Below are 26,126 nucleotides of genomic sequence, written 5' to 3'. Positions count from 1 at the left end.
GGCCATTTTGAGCAGAGCACACTCAATACTTTGCTTGTGGAGGAAAGGGATTTTCCCCTGCTGATGCTTCATTTATCAGACTGTCACCCTGAAGGCTAGTAAAGAGGGACAGATCAATTCTTAGACGCTTACTATCAGAAGCCTTAGAAGCCAAGGTAGTCCCAGAGCTGTCAGTTCCCTTTGTTGTGCATAGGACCTGTTGAGATTCATTTCCTCTTGCAACCAGTTCCTAATGGCTAAGTTGTCTAGAAGAAATTTTGAAGGGAGACCTTCTTTGTAGCCCTTGAATGCAAAAGCCAAAAAGACATACTTAGAATCAGAGGTGAAAGTAAGCCGGTACAAGCCGGTATGGCGTACCGGCAAGAGCCAGTATGCCGTGCCGGACTGCACCGGCTTTCGCTGCGGGGATTTAAAGGGCTCTGGGCTCTCCGCCGCAGCTGGCAGCCCAGAGCCCTTTAACCCCCCCACCCCGCCTGTGGTTCCGGCGGCCAGGCTGGGGTCGGATTTAAAGGGCTCTGGGCTGCTGCGGCGGCAGTCAGCCTAGAGCCCTTTAAACCCCCCACTGCAGCTGAGATTTAAAGGGCTCAGAGCTCCCCGCCGCTGCGGGCAGCCCAGAGCCCTTTGAATCCCGGCCGCGGCTCCGGTGGCTGGGCTGGGGCCAGGATTTAAAGGGCTTGGAGCTCCCCTCAGCGGCAGGAGCTCTTGGCCCTTTAAATACCTGCCCCAGGCCCGGAAAGCTCAGGGTTCCCCGTGGCAGCCGGAGCCCCGGGCCCTTTAATTTGCCCCTGAGCTGTGGGGGCCTCCCAGCTACCTCTGCAGCTGGGAGGCCCTGGTTGATTTAAAGGCCCTGGGTCTCCCAGCCACAGCTGGTGCCCCAGGGCTTTTAAATCTTGAGAGGCCATGCCCCTTCTGGATGAGGCCACGCCTCCCTCAGGACTCCAGCAGTACTGGTAAGTCCTGTAAGTTACTTTCACCCCTGCTTAGAATCCCTTTTCTTCCTTAGGGAGTTAATAGGAACATTATCAAGATTCTGCAGAGAAGACAGAGAGCTGTAGGTCTAATTTGGATTTAAAGGTGTATGTGAGTGGTCATGACACCTGTGATGAGTTCGGTCACAGAGATCCCCTTGAGACTGTCACCTAGCGTGCTGAGATTACCTCTGAGCCTGTTTTCCCTGCCAGCTTGGAACTCCAGAACCCTGTCTTGTTGAGCCAGACACACTAGCCTGCTGCAACACAGACCCAGGGTCCAGTCCAGGCCCCAAAAGCTGCAGATTTAACTGAAAACAGTTTAGCTGGATTACCTGCCTCCAGCACTCGGACACCTAGCTCCCAATGGGCTCCAAACCCCAAATAGATCCGTTTTACTCTGTATAAAGCTTATACAGGGTAAACTCATAAATTGTGCGCCCTCTATAACACTGATATAGAGAGAGACACATCTGTTTGCTCCCCCAGGTATTAATCACTTACTCTGGGTTCATTAATAAACAAAAGTGATTTTATTAAGTATAAAAAGTAGGATGTAAGTGGTTTCAAGTAATAATAGCCAGAACAAAGTGAGTCACTAAGCAAAATAAAACAAAAAAACGCAAATCTAAGCCTAATACATTAAGACCTTTTTCATAAAGCATAATCCAGTTACATCATATTCACATTCATAAGCATATTTTCATAAAGCATATGGAGTGCAACATCACAACACCCACATATCAATATATATATATCAATATATTTGAAAATGTAGAAAACATTCAAAAATATTTAAATGGTATTCTATTATTGTTTAACAGTGTGATTAATTTTTTTTATTTGCTTAACAGCCCTAGTTTTGTATAATATGTATCATGACAGGGCCTAGATCCTGGCTGAGGCCTTAGGACAGTTGTACAATACAGGTAATAAATAATAATGAATTGTATGCATTGCCAGGAGATCCTGATTATGTGAATATGTCTCATGACTACTGTCAACAATTAATAATATTTCTCCTCTGTTTTGCTAGTTTTTTTTTTTAAGTCTAGTTTTAGTTTTGTAGAACAAGATGCACATTTTCTTGTTGCTCTTTATCTTACTCCATAGAGTCATTTCTTCATAAACCAAAATGTAAATTTTTATTTTTTTAAGTAAGCGATTGTACATACCTTTCCTTATCAGGTTGTAACATGAATTTTGATTTCACAGCTCACGTCTATTAAAATAACTGTTATTTTGGATAAAGTAACCATTTTCATGGGAAAATTTTTATTTATATGAAAGAACCAGTGTATTTTACAGAAAAATAAAAATAAAACTGTCTACTGCTGAAATTACAAGGAAAACCACAGGCAGCTCTGAGTTGTCTTCTTTTTCAGTATTGGTTTAGTTATTTCTGGAAAAAAGAAAATGTGACAGCCTAGAAATATTTGAGAAGGACAAGGCAGGCTCTTGATCTTTTCAGCTGGCTTTTTCATTAAAAGGCTCTAATTTAGCTATTGGGGAACATGGAAAGTGGATTAAGGGGCTTGAATTTTAAGAAAATATTCATGACTTGAACAAAAGAAAGTGTTGCTGTCAATCTAACATTCATGGGTGTGGTTAATTAGAAAAATTGCATATATAAAAATGTTTTATCCAAGCTCTTTTTAAGTGATCATATATTCTATGTGACAAGACTCATTTAAAAGTCAGTCTTAGGTATGGTATCTCAGTGGTGTATTGATAACAGCTACAGCAGGGGTTCTCAAGCTTCATTGCACTGCAACCCTCTTCTGACAACAAAAATTACTATGTGACCCCAGGAGCAGGGACCAACGCTTGAGCCCACATGAGTCCCACCACCCCAGGCAGGGGGGCCAAAGCCAGAGTTGAAGGCCTTCAGACCCAGGTGGTGTGCTTGTAACCTGAGCCCTGCTACCCAGGGCTGAAGCCCTCAGACTTCAGCTTTGGCTCCGGCAAGTCTAACACCAGCCTTGGTGACCCCATTAAAAAAGGGTCCCGACCCACTTTGGAGTCCCGACCCACAGTTTGAGAACAGCTGATCTAGAGCATTCGTTGCCTGTAGGTGTTCAGATGTTGGACTGATCATTCAAAGATATGAATTCATCCCCACCAAATAATTGATTCTTGTTGCTGCATTGTTTATATTATTTTTTAAATACATGCAGTTTAGGTACATAAGGAAACGTAAAACCAAGCTTAAAAATCCATTACTTTGCAAACTACTTTTAATTTTGTTTCAGTGCCAGAAGCACAAAACTTATCTGGTGATTCAGTTAAATAAAACAATACTTTTTTAGACTAGTAAGTGGTTGAGAATTTAAAAAAATGTTAATCTTTGGGCAAATCTTTTAAGAATTAATTATTTAGATGCTTTCTAAATAAGATGAGCATGTAAAAATAAGCTTTAAATAAGCCTAACCTGCAATTTTATAACATAAATTATCTTTGTTAGGTGACTTCACAACTTTTGGAAATACACTCCTCTCTATAATCTGTAGAAAATTACTGAAACTACTATCATAAACAGTTTGGTGTTGTTTTTTTAACTTATATGACTATTTGAAAAAGAAAACCTCAAGCTTTTTGTAAAAGTAGTTAATGGCATGTAAGAATTAACAGAGACTATTAATGTGAAGGAAAATATTAAGTGTGTATATATACTATATACCAAAGAAGATCTGGAGAAAATGTTAACGGATACAGTGTCCTTGTGGGACCTTAGAGACTAACACATTTATTTGGGCATAAGCTTTCGTGGAGTGGAAAATACAGTAGAGACGTATAAATGCACAGCATATGAAAAGATGGGAGTTGCCTTACCAAGTGGGAGGGAGGGTCAGTGCTAACGAGCCAATTCAATTAAGGTGGAAGTGGGCTATACTCAACAGTTGACAAGAAGGGGTAGAAATCACTTTTGTAGTGTTAATGAGGCCAATGTAATGATAATGGCCCATTTCAAACAGTTAACAAGAAGGTATGAGTATCAGCGGGGCGTGGGGTGGGGGGGAATGGTTTTTGTAGTGACGGATCCAGTCCCAGGCTTTATTCAGGCCGAATTTGATGGTGTCCAGTTTGCAAATTAATTCCAGTTCTGCAGTTTCTCATGGGAGTCTAGTTTTGAAGTTTTTTTGTTGAAGAATTGCCACTTTTAAGTCTGTTATTGAGTGTCCAGGGACATTGAAGTGTTCTACTGGTTTTTGAATGTTATAATACTTGATGTCAGATTTGTGTCCATTTATTCTTTTGCATAGAGACTGTCCGGTTTGGCCAATGTACATGACAGAGGGGCACTGCTGGCACATGATGGCATATATCACATAGGTAGATGTGCAGGTGAAAGAGCCCCAGATGGTGTGGCTGATGTGGTTAGGTCCTATGATGATGTCCCTTGAATAGCTATGTGGGCAGAGTTGGCACCAGGGTTTGTTGGAGGGTTTGGTTCCTGGGTTAGTGTTTTTGTGGTGTGGTGTGTAGTTGCTGGTGAGTATTTGCTTCAGGTTGGGGGGCTGTCTGTAAGTGAGGACTGGCTTGTCTCCCAAGGTCTGTGAGAGTAAGGGATTGTCCTTCAGGATAGGTTGTAGATCCTTGATGATGTGCTGTAGAGGTTTTAGTTGGGGGCTATAAGTGATGGCTAGTGGCGTTCTGTTACTTTCTTTGTTGTGCCTGTCCTGTGGTAGGTGACTTCTGGGTACCCTTCCGGCTCTATCAATCTGTTTCTTCACTTCACCAGGTGGATATTGTAGTTTTAAGAATGCTTGATAGAGATCCTGTAGGTGTTTGTCTCTGTCTGAGGGATTGGAGAAAATGCGGTTGTATCTTAGATCTTGGCTGTAGACAATGGATCGTGTGATGTGGTCTGGAGGCATGTAGGTAAGTATAGTGGTCAGTAGATTTCTGGTATAGGGTGATATTTATGTGACTATCGCTTATTTGCACTGTAGTGTCTAGGAAGTGGATCTCTTGTGTGGACTGGTCCAGGCTGATGGTGGAGTGGAAATTGTTGAAATCCAGGTGGAATTCCTCAAGGGCCTCCTTCCCATGAGCCCAGATTATGAAGCTGTTATCAGTGTAGCACAAGTAGAGTGGGGGCATTAGGGGATGAGAGCTGAAGAAGCGTTGTTCTAAGTTAGCCATAAAAATGTTGGCATACTGTGAGGCCATGCGGGTACCCATAGCAGTCCCGCTGATTTGAAGGTATAAACTGTCATCTTTGTAAGACCAACATTTTGCAAATACATCATTGTTTATGATTTTAGAGGCTTCCTTGAAATATTGTTTGGATGGTGATATTTCTACGGTCGTACACTGTCCTTCCTGGCAAAGTATTGGATATGATGCTTGTAGGTGAATAAAGACAGACAGGGATGGATTTAAGTGGCAGAATGCAACCCTATTATCTTTACACTATGGAAGGGTGCTATATGCTCATCCCACTCCTATCTCTTATGTATTAGGCATTAGGTCTAGTGAGGAATTACAGGACTCCCACCATACCCCAGAACTCACTTCTGAATCATCTTACCCTCCCTCTCATAAGGGGGATATAGAGTACCACAGGGAGAACCTCTGTATGCGAAGACTTCAGGTCTCCTCTTCTCCCAGAGGCACAAGCCCTATTAGCAAAGTCACATGTATCTCTTAGCTCTGGGAGCTGACCTTTTCAGAATTGCCAACCTCAAGAGATCTAAATCATGAGTCATACCCCCATAAAAGATCAAACATCATGAGTTGTACCTCAAAAAAAAAAAGAGGTATTTAAAAAAAAAAGATTATATTGTGTTTTACTCAGTCTTTTTCTTTGACTTTTGCCAATCCCCAGTGTGTGGATAGATGTGACAAATAGTGCTGCCCACTCTCCCAAATGTATTGGTTAGGGTGATTTTTTTCCCCTGCTGCCCTCCCCCACAAAAGGTCTAACATGAGCCAATGGCTGGAAGTTGACACTAAGATGGATTCGGTCTAGAAATGAAGCATACATTTTTAATAGGGAGGCTAATTAACCATTGGAACAACCTGCTAAGGCCTGTGGTGGATTCTCTGTGGCTGATAATTCTTAAAGCAAGATTGACTGTTTTTTCTAACCAGTCTGCTCTAGTTTAGCCAGGAGTTAATTCAGGAAAGACCTGCTGTTCAGGAAGTCAGACTAGATGATCACAATAGTCTCTTCTGGCATTAGAATCTATTACTCTGTTCATTCCTTGCTCAGCAGTTAGGCTTGTTCCCCAGAGCCCCTTAGTTCAGCCCCCTTGACTCCATCCACCTCAGTTCAGCCTCCCACCACCTTCTGTGACTGGGGTGCCTGGAGAAGCCTCACTGAGATTGCTCAATCAGGGCAAACTGCAAAGGATGGGGCAGACGATCCCCAAAACTGGTGGTTTATTCTGATAATTAGATTGATCAACCCAGGAACAAAACAGCTTCTACAATACCTTACTGGTTACCCAGAAGCCAAAAATACAGTTTCCCTTAAGCAATCTAGCCCAGGGCTCCCACCCAGACAGCCAAGTCAAATATGGTGAGGATTACTTAAAGTCTTACTCACAATATATAAAGTTCTACTAATCCCAAGAGATTGGACACATTACCCACCGGGTCAATGAATACTTCAGATTTTACCCAAATACACACTTACAGACAATTCTTAATAACTAATCTAAAATGTAGTAAAAAAGAAAAGAAAGAGTTATTGTGGTTAAAGATCATTTTACATACAGATATGAGTAAAGTTCTTAGGTCAGTTTCATAGTAGAAATGGTGAGCTGCTCGGCCGCCGAGAGCGGGTTCGGGCCCCGGTGAAAAAAAATTTTTGGGCTCCCCAGCAAGGGCGGACCAACTAAACAGGGCCGACGAAGCCAGGCCCCAGTAATTTGTACCGGCTTTCCCCTCCTAGCCCCCCATCGGCCCTGGAGCTGCTGAGCTGCAGAAAGTTCTTTCAGAATCAATTCCATAAGCTATAATCCCGTAGGAGGTCCATGTGCAGAGTCTGTTTATATTCTTCCATGAGGAATTGCAGGGTAATCCAGAATGGAGCTGGAGACCTCAGTCTTGCGACTTTAAGCTTCCCCTTTCCAAGCTTAAGCAGATCTGAGAGGACAGGACCAGGCCCTAGAGTTCTTTTATAGAGCTCTGGCAGGTTATGATAGCTTCTTGACAGCAGATAACACAGCAGGGGCCTTCCCAGATGAAGAGTAGGCAGTGTATATCGTTGCTTTGAAGTTAAACTTCTATTTTCTGTGTGTACACGGGTAAACTAGTAGTATTAATTAACATAAGGCAGTTATCCATTCAGACTTTCCAGGCATTCCATTATGGCACAGACAATTTAAGCTGAAGACAATATAAGTACGGTAATATTATTTCCTCCAATATCTTACATCATTGATCTTAAGGTTAATTGAACCATCCCCAAGCATACTGTAATTTAATTAAGACATAAAAGGGAATTAGCATCCACAAGCTAATTTGTTACATTGTTAACATCTGACAAGATAAAGGTTAAACATAGACAAATACAATTAGTATTTACCTCTAACTCTCTAACAATACAGAATTCTCATCCATTTAACATGGCTTAGATAACTATCTACAAGGAAATGGCTTTTCAGTACTTCTTTAATATATTTTCTTGAAGGTTGATCTTGGGTCACTTAGTGTGCTGGTTGTTTAGCCCTCTCTGTCTCAGTGTCAGACCCCCCAATTCAATCCCCAGAGCCTCACCTCTGCTCCTCCTGTGGTTCTTAACCAACCTTTTCCAGGCCTGGAGGGCTGCAGCAGGGTCCCCTCTCCATCTTCCCAGGCTTCTGGTAGAGATTAATTTTGTGAAGGTCCTGGAGCTTCTTGGATCATCATGAGGCAAGCTCCAGCACCCTCTGAAATCCTGTCATTCGTGAAAAAATTGCAAGATTGGCAATTTTGCTTTTAGCCTATATTAGAAGTGGGCAAACTACAGCCCGCAGGCCATGTCCGGCCCGCAGGACCGTCCTGCCTGGACCTTGAGCCAACGGTCCCTCCCCTGCTGTCCCCCTTCCCCCGCAGCCACACCGCCTTGCGGGGTGATCTGGGCAGCGGGGTTGCACACTCCTGCCGAGCAGCAGGGCAGCATGTCTGGCTCCGGCCGGGCAGTGAGGCTGCCAGACGTGCTGTTCTGAGCGGCATGGTAAGGCGGCTGGAGGCCCCGGGGGGCAGTCAGGGGACAGGGAGCAAGGGGCGGTTGGATGGGGCGGAGGTTCTGGGGGGCGGTCAGGGGATGGGGACGGGAGGGTTGGATAAGCGTGGGAGTCCTGGGGGGGCCTGTCAGGGGCAGGGGTGTGGATAGGGGGCAGGGGATGGGAAACAGGGGGGTTGGATAGGTGTGGGGTCCTGGGGGGGCCTGTCAAGGGGCAGGGGTATGGATAGGAGTCAGAGTAGTCAGGGGGACTGGGAACAGGGGGGTTGGATACGGGATGAGGTTCCGGGGATGGTTGGGGTGGGGGGCTAGGCTGTTTGGGGAGGCACAGCCTTCCTTACCCAGCCCTGCATACAGTTTTGCAACCCCAGTGTAGCCCTAGGGCCAAAAAGTTTGCCTACCCCTGGCCTATATCCACACTGGGAACAAGTTGTGATGAAGTAAACATTCCTTAAAATTTCTAATATTAAATTTCCAAGTTCTGCCTCTTGTAACCCAACTGTGCTTCCATGATGCTTTAAGGAAGGTGAAAAATCCCACGATGCCTCTGCCAGTTTGACCCAACAGGAAAAATTTCTTCCCAAGTCCAAAACAGATGACAGATCCATGGTATCCTCAAAACACACTCCTCTACTGCAACTACAGGGGAGGAGGAATGGTGGGGCAGCTAAAGGGGACAAGAGGCCCCAAAAGTCTGGGAGGAGGTTTAAATTAATGGGGGGTAGGTAGTGCAGGGCCAATCAGCTCCCAGCTCTCTCCCTGCTGGCCAGTGGAAGGTAGACAGTCCATGGAGGAGATATGGCCAAGCCCTGCATTCTCAAGCATGAACTATCCCTCTTCCCCTTCTTTCTGGGCTGTCTATCCCACTTCCAGTTCAGTAAATATTCCTCACCCAGTGAAATGCGGAGGAGGTAGCAATGTGAGGATAAATCTTTTTATGTATTTCATGGGAGAAAAGAGTGCATTTAGATAATGTTCAAGTTATATGCAGACTAAGAAGAGGGAGCTGACTTTTTCATGAATCTGGATGAAATTTTAATCTAACATAATTAAAATAATTCTTTACATAAACCATTTTTTGCCACATTTGGCCAGCAAGTATTTAGACAATGTATCTGTTACATCTAGTACTATAAAGTGTAAATAAAAGTTTTATCAATATATAAACTGTCCACAAATACTGTTGAAAATTGGAGAAAAAAAAATGCCATTGACTAAGAGCGGCTTTTCTCCCTAGAGACTCTTTGGTAAGCCGGAGTGTGAATCTACAGCAAACTAGCTTGATGCACGCTAACTGGCAATTCTGCAGTGCCCTAAAAGTTCTGCAGTGCACATATAAACATTTTAGTATATCGAGTTTGCAGGATGTATGCTTTTTCCCCATTTTTAATATGTTGCCCAGGAAATGTGCATTCCTCTTTTGAAGATAAAATGTCTATGTTTAAAAATAAAATAAGTCCTTGTCTTTGGCATTTAATAGCTATTGCAACCATCTTTAGTCTGTGAGAACACTTATGTAAGCTTGCTATATAGTACATCAGTTCTTTTAGGGCATTCGTCTAAGGCAGTGGTTCTCAAAGTTTTGTACTGGTGACCTCTTTCACATAGCAAGACTCTGAGACCCCGCCTCCCCAATACATTTAAATCACTTTTATATATATTAAACACCATTATAAATGCTGGAGGCAAAGCGGGGTTTGGGGTGGAGGCTGACAGCTCGCGACCCCCCATGTAATAACCTCCCAGCCCCCAGTTTGAGAACCCCTGTTCTAAGGCATTGTTGCTGTACCATTGTCAGATAGATGAAAACCAAATATTACTAATAAGCATTTGGTGAAATTCCAAAATCGATTAACAGGAAAATAATTTTGCTGGTAGAAGTTAAAAACAGAAACATGCATAATGATTTTGGATTCTGTATGTGCTGTTTGTTCTAGTCTCCATTTTACTACTATGTCAGTTTTGTCTGGCTGTGTGGAAAAACACCAGGAAATCCCTATTTTCTTGGGAGGCTGAATAAAGTCTACCAGTTTATTATCTTAAATGCCACATGCCTTAAGTTTTATTAGTGCATATTTCAATATTTTATATACAGAAACGTTTTAAACTCAGAATGGAATAACATTTTATGCAGCTTGGCAAAATTTCAGATGTCTCGAAAAAACAAAAACAGAACCCGACAAAGACAGTCAATGAAGTTACAAATCAGTGCAACCTGTCATATTAATATAATAAATCTCATTTAAGACAAACTCCTCATTATCTGAATTAGTCATATAGAAATATTATAAGACAGCCCAGAAATGTCAAAAATGTTTGTATATTTCCCACATATCAATATTTCAGTATTGAATAGTAGAGAGTTATGGGATATTTATATACTTTTATGTTTAAGCAGATGAAAGTTAGCAGTTAGATAATAGTAAACATATATGAATGCAGATGGTAAATATTAAGTAATTCTTCAGAATGCAAGAGATTTCAAATAAAGCAAAAAGGGGAAGCAAATGTTACCTTTTTTTATAAAAATATAATATTTTGTTAAACTTTTTGTTTTTTATAGTTTTCACAATGTGTGTATTGTTATAAAGTATAGCATGAAGTTTTTTTGAAATAAAGTCTAGCCGTTGTTATTCCAACTGCTGCTGTATAAACAGTGCACCATTCTTCTTTATTTATACTAAAGGGCTGGATTAGTGTACTACACTTGCAATAAAGCTCTGGTTTTTTACTTTCGTAGTAGGTGTCCATTGTGTTAGTAACTATTCAGAACCAGTTTTTAAAATTGAGAATGAGGTGGTCAGTGCTCAGCTCTGGTTAATAATGATTGTGCCTCTTATTTAAAAAATATATCCATACGTTCCTTCTAACCTTATTTTTTGAGTATTGAGAAAAGAGGTGAACAGATTAAGAATCTTTTAAAAGGTGTGACTTGTGATTTAAGCATGAAATGTGACTTAAGAAAGCTGAGAGTTAGAGGATGCCCTGGGGAATTTAAGACTATGGTGAAGTAATCTGTGGTGATCATAATTCTTGATTGATGATAAAATAATATGATGTATCATCTGTGTTGCCTCTGAAAGTTAAAATGTACATTCTGAAAAATCTTATAGGCAAAACAGCAGTGGATGATAGATAAAAAGTCTGTCTTGATAGGTGTACTTGATTTTTCTTGTGTTCTGTTGCTTGTTTTTTGTAAAGATGCATCTGAAAAAAGCTTTATCTGAAACTTCAGATTTTTATCAATAGTGTTTACAGTAGGTGAACCTAATGTTTACAAAAATTTTGATAAGGTCATAGGCTAATTTGAGAAGTTATTTTTAGTCTCGTCCCTTTTCTAACTTTTAGCATACCCCATTCTTCTTCACCTTTGGATAAGATTTAAAGCGTGCTTTCTCAAAGAATTAAATTTGAGGCTGGGGAAACAGAATGGAATGTGTGGACAGCTGAGCTAAAGGCCTCTCTCTCCTCTTTGGGGGTAGGGGCAGTCTCATGTATTTTGCTACTGAGGTATCTGTGTCAGGGGCATACAAGATATATTGGTTCTTCTTAAAGTGATTGTCCACACTCCTAGTGCACATGTACCCATGTGCGCATGATCAGAGTCTTTTGGGCCAGTAGAATCTGTTGTGACTGCATCTGTGCCTCTTAGAAGTCCTCATGTGTTGTTCCCCTCCCCCTATGAGGGCATAAAGGGCAGGGCTGGCCTAAATGCCTTTCAGAAACTTTCTGCTACCTCTGGCAGTGAGGCAGTGTCCATCTGCTTTTCTGCAACTCAGCTGCAGTTCATGTTAGCGATTAGTTAGTTTTTAGTTTGCCTGTTCTTTTAAAAAGAAACTTCTTTATTAATTTTTCTTAGATAGCAGGGTCAGATTCTGAGACCTTTATTTCTTTATACCACTTATGACTGAAGATTGACTTTTTAGTACGCAGTACATCAACTAGAAGGGTAGGGGAGATACGGTTCTTCATGGCTGGTGTCTTTTTCTGTCTCATACGAATAGGATCATTCAAAGGTCTCATTTCAAGTTCCCACCCAAAGTGGTGCTGACCACCGACGTAACTCAACAGCCTCCTGTCCCCGACTGCAGCACTGGCAGGAAGGGGTTAAGCTTTAAGGAAGCATTGTGTACTGGGGCATCTAGGAACATGACTGCAGGGGCTTCAGCTGCTGTGGAGCTCAGCCAGAAGTGGCTCAGAAAGGGAGGGCGCCCCCTGAAGGAGGAGCAGTGCTGCATGTGGCTGCTGCCTCAGCACAAAGCCCCATACTCCCTGAGGCCAGGATCCAGGCAGAGCAGGGCAGCAGAGGGATGAAGAGGGCTCTAAGGGAGCTGAGGGAGGAAGCAACAAGGAGGGGAGCATGCAAAGGGCCAATGCGTGGGCAGTCTGCTTGTTAGTCACCAAGAGTGGAATCCATGTGGACAGTTGCTCGAAGAAAGAACAGTTACTTACCTTTTATAGTAACTGGTTCTTTAAGATGTTCTGTCCATATGGATTTCATAACCTGCCCTCCTTCCAGCTACAAGGGAAACCTACTTTTCTGGGATTCTGTATTGATGAAGGAATTGGAGGGGTGAAGCGGGGAGGAGCGGGACCATTCCATCTTTATGCCCTCGGATGTGGTGCGCAGGGGCACTTGGGGCTGAGGCATGGCCCCAACAGACACTGCTGACTAAAAGAATCTGATATTGTACTTGTGGGGTGCACAAATGGACTCCATATAGACATGCATCTTGAAGAACCACAATTACTACAACGTAAGTGACTGTTCTTTTTGTTACCTCTCTTTTTGGTGACCCGCTTAAATAGCGAAGTTGTGCAAACTTTTTCCTAAGACCTAACTGTGAATCTTTTGGAAGAAGTAGTTTTCTGGTGTTGGCCATCTGAGGTCTTCTAATTGATACTGAATTCTAATGGTGGTGATAGAGAAGAGAGACAATTTTTTAGATAATGTTTGTTTGTTTTTTAATATTCTTCTCCTTCTGGTCACAACAGTGTTCTCATACTATGTGTAACCATAGTAAACAGGAACTGGGGGTTAAGAAATTTGTTGCTAAGTAAAGTACTTCTGTTCCATAATCTGTGCATTCCATTAGACAAGTCAGCTTTGTGAAATAACATTTTTGCAAAAGAAAATACAAGTGAGACCTAATTTGAGTTGCATTACAGTGGCACCATTCACAATTGCTATACATAAATATAAATCATCTTTAAAAATTACATACAGTCAGCTGAATTTAGGCATTTAAGGCACATTTTTTCATACTTCTTAAACCAAAATTAACAAGTAGACATTTATGAATTTAATTTGCTTTTCTGCACTTCAATAACTCATTTATTACTTTAATTAAAACTAAATTAACCTACTAATTCATAATGGGAGAAGAGAGGTAGTAAAGGTAGGATATAACATATTAAGCACTAAAGTTTTCATACAAAGAGGCATTCCTATTGACTTCAGTGGGGTTACTTGCATGAATAAGGAAAATATGAATTTGCCTCTGACTCTGAAAAATGACTCCTAAGCATAATTTGTAGCCAATAAAATTTCATGAATGTGAGTAGGTATTCAGTTAGATTTTTGTGTGAATTCTGCTTTGAAAAGACTTGCTTAGTTAATAATGCATTTAATTTGGATGGAGGGATGGGAGTTTGAGGAGAATATGATGTCAGGAAATAGTATGAAAGCTTAGCAATTTACACTTCCTAAAAACTAAGAACAAAGAGGCGAGGGGACTGTAGAAGATTTAAAATTAATGTGCCTAAATCTAAATGATCTCAGTTTCAAAGCACCAATTGGTAACTACAGAAAATAAAGAAAAGAATACATATAGCATCAAAATGTTCTGTATTCACTATAACTATCAAAGGATTTACCATGCAATTCAGGTTATAGTGATTATTTGATAACGGGTACTCTTACTGCAATTTTAACGTCTTTCCTTAATCTAATTAATTCTATTCAGACTGAAGAGATGTACAACTATATAAGATTTAAAAAGAAAATATTCTGAAGATGGCCTTTGAAATGCAGGTTTTCTTTTGAATGATTGTCCATAAACATAGTGCACTTATGGTGTATTTGCTCCATGTGTTCAAGTTCAGAATCTTTTAGTCAGCAGTGGCCACTGTGGCCGCTGTCCGTCTGGTGTTTATGTCGGTGTAATTTATGTTGCTGGGGGGGCTGTGGCTTATTCACACCCCATAGCGACGTAAATTATGCCAGCATAAGCTGTAGTGTAGACATAGCCTGAGGCTTCACTTAAAAATTAGGTTGACATAGCTGTGCCTGTCGGGGTGTGAAAAACCCACACTACTGATTGACAAAACTATGCTGATCAAACCCCCCAGTGTAGATGCAGCTGTGTTACTGGAAGAATGGAAAATCATTCTGATTGCTGCAGTTATTGTTTTGTTGAAGATCAATATTTGCATTAGAAATAAATAAGATAAATCACTGAAATCCATCCTAACAGTCACAGCAGAGGAAATACCCATATTAAAAGTACCTCATGCTGTAGAATACTGACCTGTACGTTAGGTGCACAGCTTTTAAGTGTGCACATCCATGCAGTTTTTCCCATGTCCCCTGCTTTCTTTTGACTTTTTAGTTTGTTTTGGGAAATTGTGGTGCTTGATGTGAATCAAATAACTCAACAGTAATTTATAGTATGTGTAACAGATGTGCAGGAGAGACCTTCCAAATATAAGTGTATTGAAGAAAGTAGTTAAATTAAATCCCCCTTTGAAATGCATTCTTGCTTCAGACAACAGGTGTAGATTGTATGAAATTGATTATTTGAAAAACATCTGAATAAACTCTGTTCCTTGCTGTTCTTACCTATCCTGTGTGACATTATTTGTCAGTCCTTTTAAATATAAATGGTGTTATAATTTTGTTGGTCCCAGAATATTAGAGACATGGGGGTTGAGGCAATATCTTTTATTGGATCAACTTCCGTTGATGAGAGAGACAAGTTTTCGAGCATCTTCAGGTCTGGGAAATGTACTTTGTCTATACTTCAAACACTACAGCAGTGCAGCTGCACTTCTGTGGCTGCAACACTGTAATGCTTCAGAGTATACACTGTCTATGCTAGTGGGAGCAATTCTCCTGTCAGCGTAGGTAATCCATCGCCCCGAGAGGCCAGGTGTACATTAGAGACTGATATTGATATAACTACATTGCTCAGGGATGTGAAAAATCCATACCTCTGAGCAATGTAGTTACACCGACCTAACCCCCCCATATAGACAGCGCTATGTCGATGGGAGAGCTTCTCCCATTGACATAGCTACTGCTTCTTAGGCGGGGCCAGCTCCAGGCACCAGCATCCCAAGCAGGTGCTTGGGGCGGCAATCTGCAAGGGGCGGCAGTCCCAGTGTTTTTGCCCCCAAATTGCCACCACGGACGGTGAGGGCAGTCCGTGCGCCGTTAGGGCGACACGCACGTTTCCGCGGCTGCGGCAATTCGGCGGCAGCTTCTATGTTCAGCTGTCCGCGGCGGCACAGCTTCTGTCTTCCGGCTGAAGACAGAAGCTGCCGCCGAATTGCCGCTGCCGCCGAAACACGCGTGCCGCCCTAACGGCACATGGACTGCCCCTCCACCCCATGTCCGCGGCGGCAATTTGGCGCGCTGCTTGGTGCAGCGAAAACAGTAGAGCCGGCCCCGTTCTTAGGGAGGTGGATTAACTACGCCAATGGGAGAAGCTCTCCCGTTGGTGTAGGAACATCTTCACTAAAGCGCTACAGCAGCACAGCTGCAGCACTGTTTGTGAAGAAAAACCTTGAGAGAGATGTAGCTTTACAGATGTAAAATTCTAGTGTAGACCAGGCCTCTGAGTGTCACAGTTAAATACTAGGTGGAACATTGTTTAGCATAAATGGTTAACATATATTTCAAGGGACCATTCAAGGTGAAGTGGCCCGTTAACACCTCTTCGGTTTTGGGGAGAGGAGTTGGGGTGGGGGGAGAGGAGTGTTAGTGAGTTATAGATTGTTGTAATAAGCCATAAATCCAGTGTCTCTGTTCAGTCTGGCCTCTATGTCCTCATCCTCTAAGGAAAACTGCTTTACAACTTCAAAAGACGAGCCTAGGAGCTTAAATTCGTAACTTTGCTAGACAGTAAATATCATAGAGTGACTAGAGATACTGAGTTTATGGCTTATTACAACAATCTATAACCCACTAACCCCCTGTCCCAGTTACTCCTCTCCCCCCCACCCCATGTCTGAAGAGGTGTTACCAAGCCACTTGACCAATATTGGTCCCTTGAAATATGTATTAACTACTTCTGCTAAACAACTTGTTCCATCTTGTGTTTAGCTGTGATGCTCTGAGTACATTTCCCAGACCTTAAGAGTTCTGTGTAAGCTTGAAAGCTTGTCTCTCTCTCCCTCTCCAACAGAAGCTGGTCCAATACATATTACCTCACACACCGTGTCTTTCTTACTAAATATAAGCCAGTTATTCCGAGTCCCATTTATGACTATCAATTTGACATTAGAAATGGTTGCAGCACTCTGACATAACTGAAAGCAGCACTGCGCTGATCAGAGATCATACGTGTATGTATGTACATCAGTGTGTACATCCAACTGAATTTTGAACACTGAGCTTTGAGAAGATTCTTGTTTCATCTTCAAGTGAAGTAGGTGGTGGTTTTTTTTGTGGTAGACCAAGTGCTGACAGTATTTTCTTCCAGGACATAATGGCAGAGACACTGGGTTTTTACGACCTGCTTCTGGTGCATTGAACAGGAATCATCCAGTAGGATCAAGAGGCATATTTTACACAATTAGCTGTCTCTGATTGAAGGGATGGGTACTGATGCACCTCTGTCTTTGCATCTTCTTTTATGGTTCTAGAACCATTGTAGTAGTAATGGATGATTTGTGGGCGAATTAGGAAGGAGTGGAAGAACATTTTAACTGCAATCTAGAGAAAATGAGCAACAGTAAAAAAACAGGAGGGATAGATGAGTCATAGGAATACAAAGAGAAAAGCTTTCTAAATGATACAGCCACAGAGTCTGTCATAAGTAATATTTTTACTTTGCCTCACTTATCAGTACAGGTTTTGAGAAATTATATAACATCTGAATTTTTTCCTAAGTCCCACTCCTAATTTGACGAGGGATGATTTGGATACTTCAAAAAGAAAAGATGATGCAGGTGGACATGTTCTACTGTGGACATAATCCAGTGTTGCTGGTGAATAGCATACGAGAAAATGACTGAGGTTTTGAGTAGAGACATATACGTATTTATCTTGATGGCTGGACAGCTAATCAAAGACTGGTATGATCTGTTCCAAGCTTTTGGGTCTGTTTTCTTTTGAAAAGGTGAATTTGAGAATTACTGGTCAATTTATTTCATTCCGATGTCCCATTTTTTTTCTTCATCATCTTTCCCCATCTATATACTCATGTCCTCTCCTCTGCTTTACTATTACATTTGTAGGTTTTTCCTATTTTCTTTAACAGGTATCTCACTACTCACTTACTGAGTTGCTCTTTGTCAAAATTAATCTTTTTAATGAGTCCCAGTGAGATGCTAATTAGCACTTCAAGAGCATGTTTGGCTGGGTCAAGGTAATGAGGTGAGAAGTGGCTTTTTAAAAACAAAACTATCACTGTCTTTTATTGTGTAGTTGTATAGGGCCTGGCACCATGAAGCTTCAATCCCAGTGGGTTGCAGCTATGATACAAATAATAATAGTGCTCAGCAAAATTATGTTAACTCTCACGCAAATATTTCTGTGTAACTTCAATAAATATTAGCAAAGTTGTTAAGCAAAAGAGGGTGCTTTTAAAAATTGTTTGTCCGAGATTCAAGGTCAATGTGGTTTTGTTGGTACAAAGTACATTCTTCAGTTGTCAAGTAGCTGCCTGTTTGTTGAATGCCAGAGGGGAAACAAACACTTATTTTTGCTTATCATTTTGTTCTGTGGGACATGATAAACTGGTTGGATAGGTTTCTGTAAGTCTGAGGCAATAAAATGCTTTTTTTTCTGCCTTGCTATTTCAAAGTTTTTCTTACATTTGGCTTCTTCAGTAGCTTTTTCACTAAATTAGTGGGGATTTAATTCTATTCTTTGTTTCTACAGTCCAAGTGCATTACGGGGGGAGGGATAGCTCAGTGGTTTGAGCATTGGCCTGCTAAACCCAGGGTTGTGAGTTCAATCCTTGAGGGGGCCACTTAGGGATCTGGGGCAAAAATTGGTCCTGCTAGTGAAGGCAGGGGGCTGGACTCGATGACCTTTCAAGGTCCCTTCCAGCTCTAGGAGATTGGTATATATCCAATTATTACTTTGACTCTAAGTGCCACATGTACTGTGTGCCATGGGTGGCTGGTGAACCTGCTGTTGGGGGAGGCTAGCCCCTGACCCCTCCCATTCTGCCCAAGGCCCCACCCCTCACCCTCCTCTTCTGCCCCCACTCCTCCACAGGAGCCCAGTGCCCCCCCCCACCTCCCAACCCCAGAGCTTTGGACGGTATGGCCGCAGCGCCCCTAGCCCCAGAGCTCTGGGTGAGCCCCTAACCCAAGCACCGGGCGGGCAGCATGGCCCCAAGCATCAGCACCAGTTGCCTTGAGTCCCGGAGGCTCGCACCAGCCAGCCTGGGCTAGGGAAGAGTGGGTAGGATGAAGGAACAGCAGGAAGAGGCCTGGAGCAGGGCATGGGCGGGGCCACACAAGGCTGTTTGGGGAGGCACAGCCTCCTCCAGCCTATGATACCTGCTGCCCATGCTGTGTGCACTCTCTCATGCTTTTCCAGTTTGTTTTTATTTTTTCCCCCCAGAAAATACAGGTTCTAAATAACATGCATGTGGGATTATAAAAACTGTTTACTGAATATTTAAGTCCTAGTATAAGTACAAATATGAGGTTGGTGTACTAACAAATAACAGAATTTCGAATTATTTTTATGGCATACTTTTTCTGCTTAACTAGTAGTGAAGCATGCAGTAAGAATCATTGGGCCCTATTGTCACCTAGGAATAAATTGTCAGGAGAGATGAAACTCTGAGTTTCAGCTGGTTGGAGTTTATTACTCACTCTTCCATCAAGAAGATAAGGAGGGTTGACATGGCTTGTACCATATGCTAAGGCAGGGGTAGGCAACCTATGGCACGTGTGCCGAAGGCGGCACGCAAGCTGATTTTCAGTGGCACTCACACTGCCCAGGTCCTGGCCACCGGTCTGGGAGGCTTTTCATTTTAATGTAATTTTAAATGAAGCTTCTTAAACTTTTTAAAAACCTTATTTACGTTACATACAACAATAGTTTAGTTATATATTATAGACTTATAGAGAGAGACCATCTAAAAATGTTAAAATGTATTACTGGCACTCGAAACCTTAAATTAGAGTGGATAAATGGAGACTCGGCACACCACTTCTGAAAGGTTGCCAACCCCTGTGCTAAGGAAACCCCTATACCTGTAGACCCAAATGAGAGAACATGGACTAGTCTAAATTCCATTCATTAGTTTATTAGACTTCTGTTTAAAAGTATCAGGTGTGAGAATGCAAAACTGAAAAATGGAACCAATGCTGAACTCCGTTCTGAAGTATAGCACCAGTGAGGTACTGCTGTACACTTTGTATTCTGTGTTGTAATTGAAATCAGTATATTTGAAAATGTAGAAAAACATCTAAAATATTTAATAAATTTCAGTTGGTATTCTATTATTTAACAGTGTGATTAGAAGTGCTATTAATCACGATTAATTTTTTTTAGTTAATCACATGAGTTAACTGTGATTAATGGACAGCCCTACTTAAAATAACTAATCACAGTGGTGTGAACTATGTTAAGGTCAGTCCCTCAGACCCTGGCAAGGAGAATGCAAGGAGAAGCAGGGAAAATACATAAGGGAGACTTTGAAACCTACTGTGTTCCCCGGAGCTCCATAACATGCAGATGGGATGAAGAAGTAGCAGGGATATGGCGAGTGGATCCACAACAAATGGCACAGATCAGCACAGTAGGGTGCAGAGTATCATAGCAGCTACATCATGCCATAGCAAGCAAACTGTGCAGGTACTTCACATCCTACCTTTAATTAGGAAGTGGGATTGCTCCCTCCCTACACCTACCTAGTTCTTTTATGCAAAAGCCTTTTACTCAAATTTTGCCTAGGAACTAAGATTGTAGTATTAATTACTGGTGCTCCATTATTGTTAGATATGTATTGTGGGATGAGTTACATTTCATTTTTTACAGTGGACGCCATTCAGGGTATCCCTTGATGTTCTTTAGTGGATTTGTTTATTTTATAAAGGTGTTTTCTTTAGAAAAATGTTAGTGTAAATGTTTAAATATAAAAAGTAAAGTATCCTAAAAGAATTAAGAATACTTTTACTGTGTATCAGCATGAACTCACTGAAGTAGAAAAACAGTCTTTCCACATAGTTTTGAACATGAAATTATATGTGTTAGCCCTTTTCGACTTTCCTTAAGCTTTAGGAATGTTGAGCAATATGAAGATGGATTTCATTGTATTCTCATTGGGAAGCCCTGCCTTGAGTGCCTTCCTGTGGAAGGTCATGGAATGACTGGTGCACCTGCCTCAGTTATCTCTCTCAGTTATTCCAAGGACTCCACAACATTCTCTTTTAACTTAATAATATCCTCCTTGGGTCCAGTTTATTACAAAAACGTCATGCAAAATAGTCCATAAAAATCCTCCAAATAATCCATTTATAACCAAAGTGTATATAGTCTTAAAATTGCACATCCTGTAGTCCATTTACAAAGAGCAAACCATACTGTGGCATCTTCCATCACACCTAGGATTCTTATCCGTCCTTTTCTGTCCCTCTGCCAGGACAGCAACCTCAACCCTTCCAGCTGGAGTGCAACCCCATTCTTCCCAACAGGAACCCTGATAGCCTCTCTCCTTGGAAATCATCCTTGCCAGGGGAGCATCCCTCAGGCCTTCTCACTGTTCCTATGGGTCCAGTTCTCCAGCATGGAGATGTCAGTGGATAAACCCTGTTTCTTCACTGCCTTCGGCACTCTCCAGCCCATGGCTTGGCTCTCCAGTTTAGACATCAGCAGGCAACTCCCTCTGCTTCTCTCTGGCCTTCAGTCCTCTGGCCCTGGCTCTCTGGCTTGGGGAGGTCAGCCAGTAAACCCCTCTTGCTTCTCTCCTGCCTTCAGCCTTCCCTTGGAAACCATCTACAGCTTCCTTCCAGGAACGTCTACAGTTCCCTGCTCTTTGGCAGCTCTTTCTTAAAGGGCCAGTGTCCCCCTTGACCAGTAGAATCTCAAATACTCCTGAGCTTTTAAACATTTGTGGGGGACGGGAAATGTACCAACATATAAAGGAGTTGAGCTCCACTTGACCTTTTGAAGGTGGTGGAACTTGCAGATATATACATATTATTTTCTTTCACTAGGAAATTTTCCTACATAAAAGTAGAATTCTCTTTGTATGTTTCCTCTTTACAGGTTGTGATATGAAATTGCAGTATGAATTTTTGCATTTCCCCACAGTTCAGTTGTAACAAAGCTGGTGGTACTAATTCTCTGCTTCTTCCCCTTCACACCCCCTAACACGTTTTATTCTGACAATTTATTAATCTATTAATTAATTAATTAATTAATTTGACAATTTATTAATCTTTGTTATATGTGAGGATAAGTTTTTCTGTTGTTGTTTTTTGTTTGTTTGAAAACAAATTCATGGATTTTTGAATTAGGAATAGTTTTGTTTTAGAAATTTATCACAATAGTATGATGACATCTTAGTACTTAAGGAATACCAAATTATGATTTATGTAAATATTTCAATAGTGTAATATTTAGCACTTCTGCAGTACTTTCCATATGAGGATAGAAAAGTGTTCAGATACTCCAGTAACAAGGTCCATATAGAATAGCTAGCTAGCATTTTACAAGCACTAATGAGTTACTCATAATTCCGGTGAGATAAATTGCACACCCCATTTTACAGATGGGTAAACTGAAGTGCATAGACATGAAGGGACTTGCCCAAACTGTCACAGAATGTCTGTGACAGAATTGGGTGTATGAGCCCAGTCTCCCAGTTCCAAGTCTTATGCCTTAATCACAAGACATTCCACCTGTTTAAAACTGACAGGTACTGAATGTGAAAGCACATTAGGAATTACTTATGTGATTAATTGAAATGAAGTTAATTGGTCAGAATCTTTTATAATGTAAGTACACACACACACACACACACACACACACACACACACACACACACACACACACACACACACACACACACACACACACACACACACACACACACACACACACACACACACACACACACACACACACACACCCCAAGGGAATCAAATGGTGAAAAACTGAAGCTTCTATCACTCTATTCACAAAGTAACCTTAAGCTTGTTACAGAGAGGATAGCTGCTTTACACAGTGTTAACTCTCACATGGGAGCACTGCAGACTCTGAAATTGAAAAGTTATTTATCATCCCATCTTTTGTTTTCATATAAGTCTGAATAAAAGCTGCCAGTCATGTAAAAGTAAGTTAATATGGGAGAAGAGCACAGGGGAGAGGACTTCCTGTAATTGTTTCCGTAGCCTATGCTGTTCTAAATGCCTCTATTAAGGCTGTCAGTTAACACAAACGGTGGTGGTCAGTTGATGATGTGGGAGTGGGACCCCATAAACTCAGTATGAGGAGGAGGGTGAGTTGAGGTCCCCATTTCCTTGATTCCCTTTAGCTTCATCTATGCAGCCAGTCAAATTCTATACCTGTCCCCAACCTATCACCTCTATTAGATCCTCTTCCACCATGGCTCTTGGAGGTTCCTGGTTCCCTTTATCCCCATTAGATCCTGAATTTCCCACTTACCCCTTTTAGCTCTCCTCTCCCCAAATTAGTTCCTGTGTCAATGCCTTCCTTATTAGCTCCCATTTCCTGATGAGCCTACTTTCCTCATTGCTCCCATGTGCAGGGCCGCCCAGAGAGGGGGGCAAGTGGGGCAATTTGCCCCGGGCGCTGCAGGGGGCCCCACGAGAGTTTTTCAGGGCCCCTGGAGCGGGGTCCTTCACTCGCTCTGGGGGCCCCAGAAAACTCTCGTGGGGCCCGGGCCCCCCAAGCTTCTTCCGCTCCAGGTCTTCGGCGGTGCGGGGTCCTTCCACCCCAGAGTGGAAGGACCCCCCGCCGCTGAATTACCACCGAAGCGGGACCTGCCGCCGAAGTGCCGGGTCTTTGGCGGTAATTCGGCAGCGGGGGGGGCCCTGCCATAGGTCTTTGGGGCAGTTCGGCGGCGGGTCCCGGAGCGGAAGGACCCTCTGCTGCCGAATTACCGCCGAAGTGGGGGCTCCCCGCCACCGAAGACCCCAGGCCCCCTAAATCCTGTGGGCAGCCCTGCCCATGTGTCCCATTAGCTCCTTGTCACCCCCTTTTCCTTCGGGAGTTTCTTGCACAGTATGAAGCACTGTAATGATTTCAGTTTGATTTAAGGTTCTGAAAGGGAAAAAAATTGCTGTTGTTCTCTGATGAGCTATAATCCTCATTACAAGAATCACTGATTAAGGTTGATACACGCTGGCAGCATGTATGAGAAGGCTGACTATGCAGATAAACAGAGGGCTTCATTCACCGGGGTTGCTTTTCACCAGTGCTAAATTAGCACTTTAAAAAAAAGTTGAAAATAGATTATATGCAAAATACATTAAAAATTCCAAAAAATGCCATATGTAGTTGAATAGAACTTGGCTGCTATGCTTCATTGAAGTGAATAGAGTTGCAGTGAATTGCATGCAACCTTTGCTTCTTCTGTTGTTTGCTTGGATACTGTTGCTTCTCGGCAAAAAAGAAACTAGGGTGGACTACTATGCTTCTGGAGTGCCCCATTGACTTCATGGGGGCTTGTCAGAGCCACGGGAGTCTGTCCAGGTGATTTTTATTTTCAGGATTGGATCTTATGTTTCTGTTGGATTGGACTCCTAATTTATTTTTCAGATGAAAGTTTAGCATTTGCAGAATATTGTTCAATGAGTAGCTGCTGTATAAAATTGTTGAATTTGTAGTTTTTCATACCCCCAGTTTTCTCCATAAGAGAGAGCTACTGGGGATTCATTTGCTAACTCTTATACAGTGTTTTGAGGATGTGAAATGTTATATCACTTCTAATAATTGATTTTTTTTCTCCTGTTTTTGTTCTTAAGAAGAGGAGTTAGGTTGTTTTGGAGGATGTTGCCCAAATTAAAAGTATCACATACTCCAGGCTATCAGAGTGGAGTTAACTCACCTTTATTTAACATAGGCTGCTTACAAAGGAGAATCAGTTTTAAGTATTTTAAGTCTGTGTGCTCACTTAAATAGGATCCACTACAACTTACATAGGAGTTTTAGGCTCCCATGCTCTCATATCATCAGCTAGCTTTACACAATGTATCTGTGAAGCTGGGGATGTAGAATATGCACTGATGCTCAAAAAAGTTAGTGATTTTTTTTAATGCCCTATAACATTAGCATAGAGAACTATGCACAGATCGAGTTTCAATGTTCTTCTGGTTTTGAGTTCTGTGTGGGGAAAAGAGTATAGCAGCAGTGTATTAAAATGGCATAAGTCTGTATTTTCTCACCTTTTCAGAACTCAGGAAAGGCTAAGGGGATTTTGCTCAACTTTAAATATATATATTTAGAGACAGAGTCCAAAAATGACAGTTTTAGAAAGTTAAGAGTGAGTGAAAATGCAGGGGTATAATGGAAACTGATTTCGGAATTTTGACAATAGCAGTGGTTACCATTTGACTATTATTCAAAGTAGTACTGTGGGGGAAGATTTCAGTTCATGAGCTTTCCAAGCATCATTCCAAATATAAGGAGCATCCTCTAAAGATGTGCCGGCAAGAGAAAAAGTCCTGTTTTACTTATTTATTATGTAAAACAGCATGAGAGGGTTTTGGTTTAAAACTATTTTTTACTTCATATTCTTTTACATTGGAAATTCTATTGTCTCTTCTGGAACGTTCTATGCTGGAATAAGAAATTGTGACATAGCAAAAAACTAAAAGCTGAGCAATTGAGAGAGAAAGGGATTTTTAGTCAGCCTATTTAAAACTTTTTTTTGTTAATGCCTACTTAACTCCACTGTGTAATGAGCACTTGGCCGAAAGGTTGTCTTGATAAAAGTTTCATTGTGCTACTCCTTCAATAAAGATGTAAGAGCTCACAGTAAACATCTGAGCCCTCCTCTGCTCCCCATCCTCCAAGAATTCCTCCAGCAAATCCAGGGAAGAATCAGAGTGGACATGCTTATAGTTTCGAAGACCTTGTCTACACTAAAAAGTTAGACCGATGTAAGTTGCCTTGCAATAACATATTTGTGCATGAGTCTACACTTAAATTTGTTTCCAGCTGATGTAAGTGCCTTGTTACAGTGATGCAGTAAAACCACCTCCTTGAACAATATAGAGCCATGGTTGACCTACTGAGGTTGACACAGTGAGCGTAGATGCTCTATGACCTGTGTTGACCCCAACAGTCCTCCATTAGCTGTCCCACAATGCCCCATTCTGTATGACAGTGACAGCTCTGGTCACAGGTGGCAACTCCACTGCTTGGGGGTCACAGAGACCAGAAGTCACGCATACTGCCTTTAAAACCCTGTGTGTTTTTGAAATTCCTTGTCCTCGGATGCCCACCTTAGTGAGCACAACTAAGAGCTCTCCCTTGTCTGCAACTGCTCAGCCAACCATGCCAACTCCACACACTAGACGTTTTCCTGCCTGTAGTAGGCAGGAGGCATTGGCTGTCCTGGGTTTGTGAGGAAAAGAGGCTGTGCAAGCACCACTATGGACCAGCCATAGAAATGTGGAGATCTATGACTCAATTGCACAGGGGATGCAGGCAAAGGGGTATGACAGGGATCAGCAGCAGTGCCTTGGGAAATGAAGGAACTTTGCCAGGCATACCACAAGGCCAGGGAACTACCAATAGATCTGGTGCTGAGCTGCAGACC

General features: G+C 42.0%; 1 protein-coding gene across 3 annotated transcripts in view; it reads left to right on the top strand.

Annotated features, from left to right (window-relative positions):
- Window positions 1-26,126, top strand: part of MRTFB (myocardin related transcription factor B) — a 180,898-nt gene that overhangs the window by 32,396 nt on the left and 122,376 nt on the right. The gene's annotated exons all lie outside the window — the stretch shown is intronic.

This window comes from Mauremys mutica, chromosome 11 (assembly GCF_020497125.1).
Source record: "Mauremys mutica isolate MM-2020 ecotype Southern chromosome 11, ASM2049712v1, whole genome shotgun sequence".
Lineage (NCBI taxonomy): Eukaryota > Metazoa > Chordata > Testudines > Geoemydidae > Mauremys > Mauremys mutica.
Note: the sequence above shows the minus strand (reverse complement) of the source record. Positions and strands in the feature narration are given on the sequence as shown.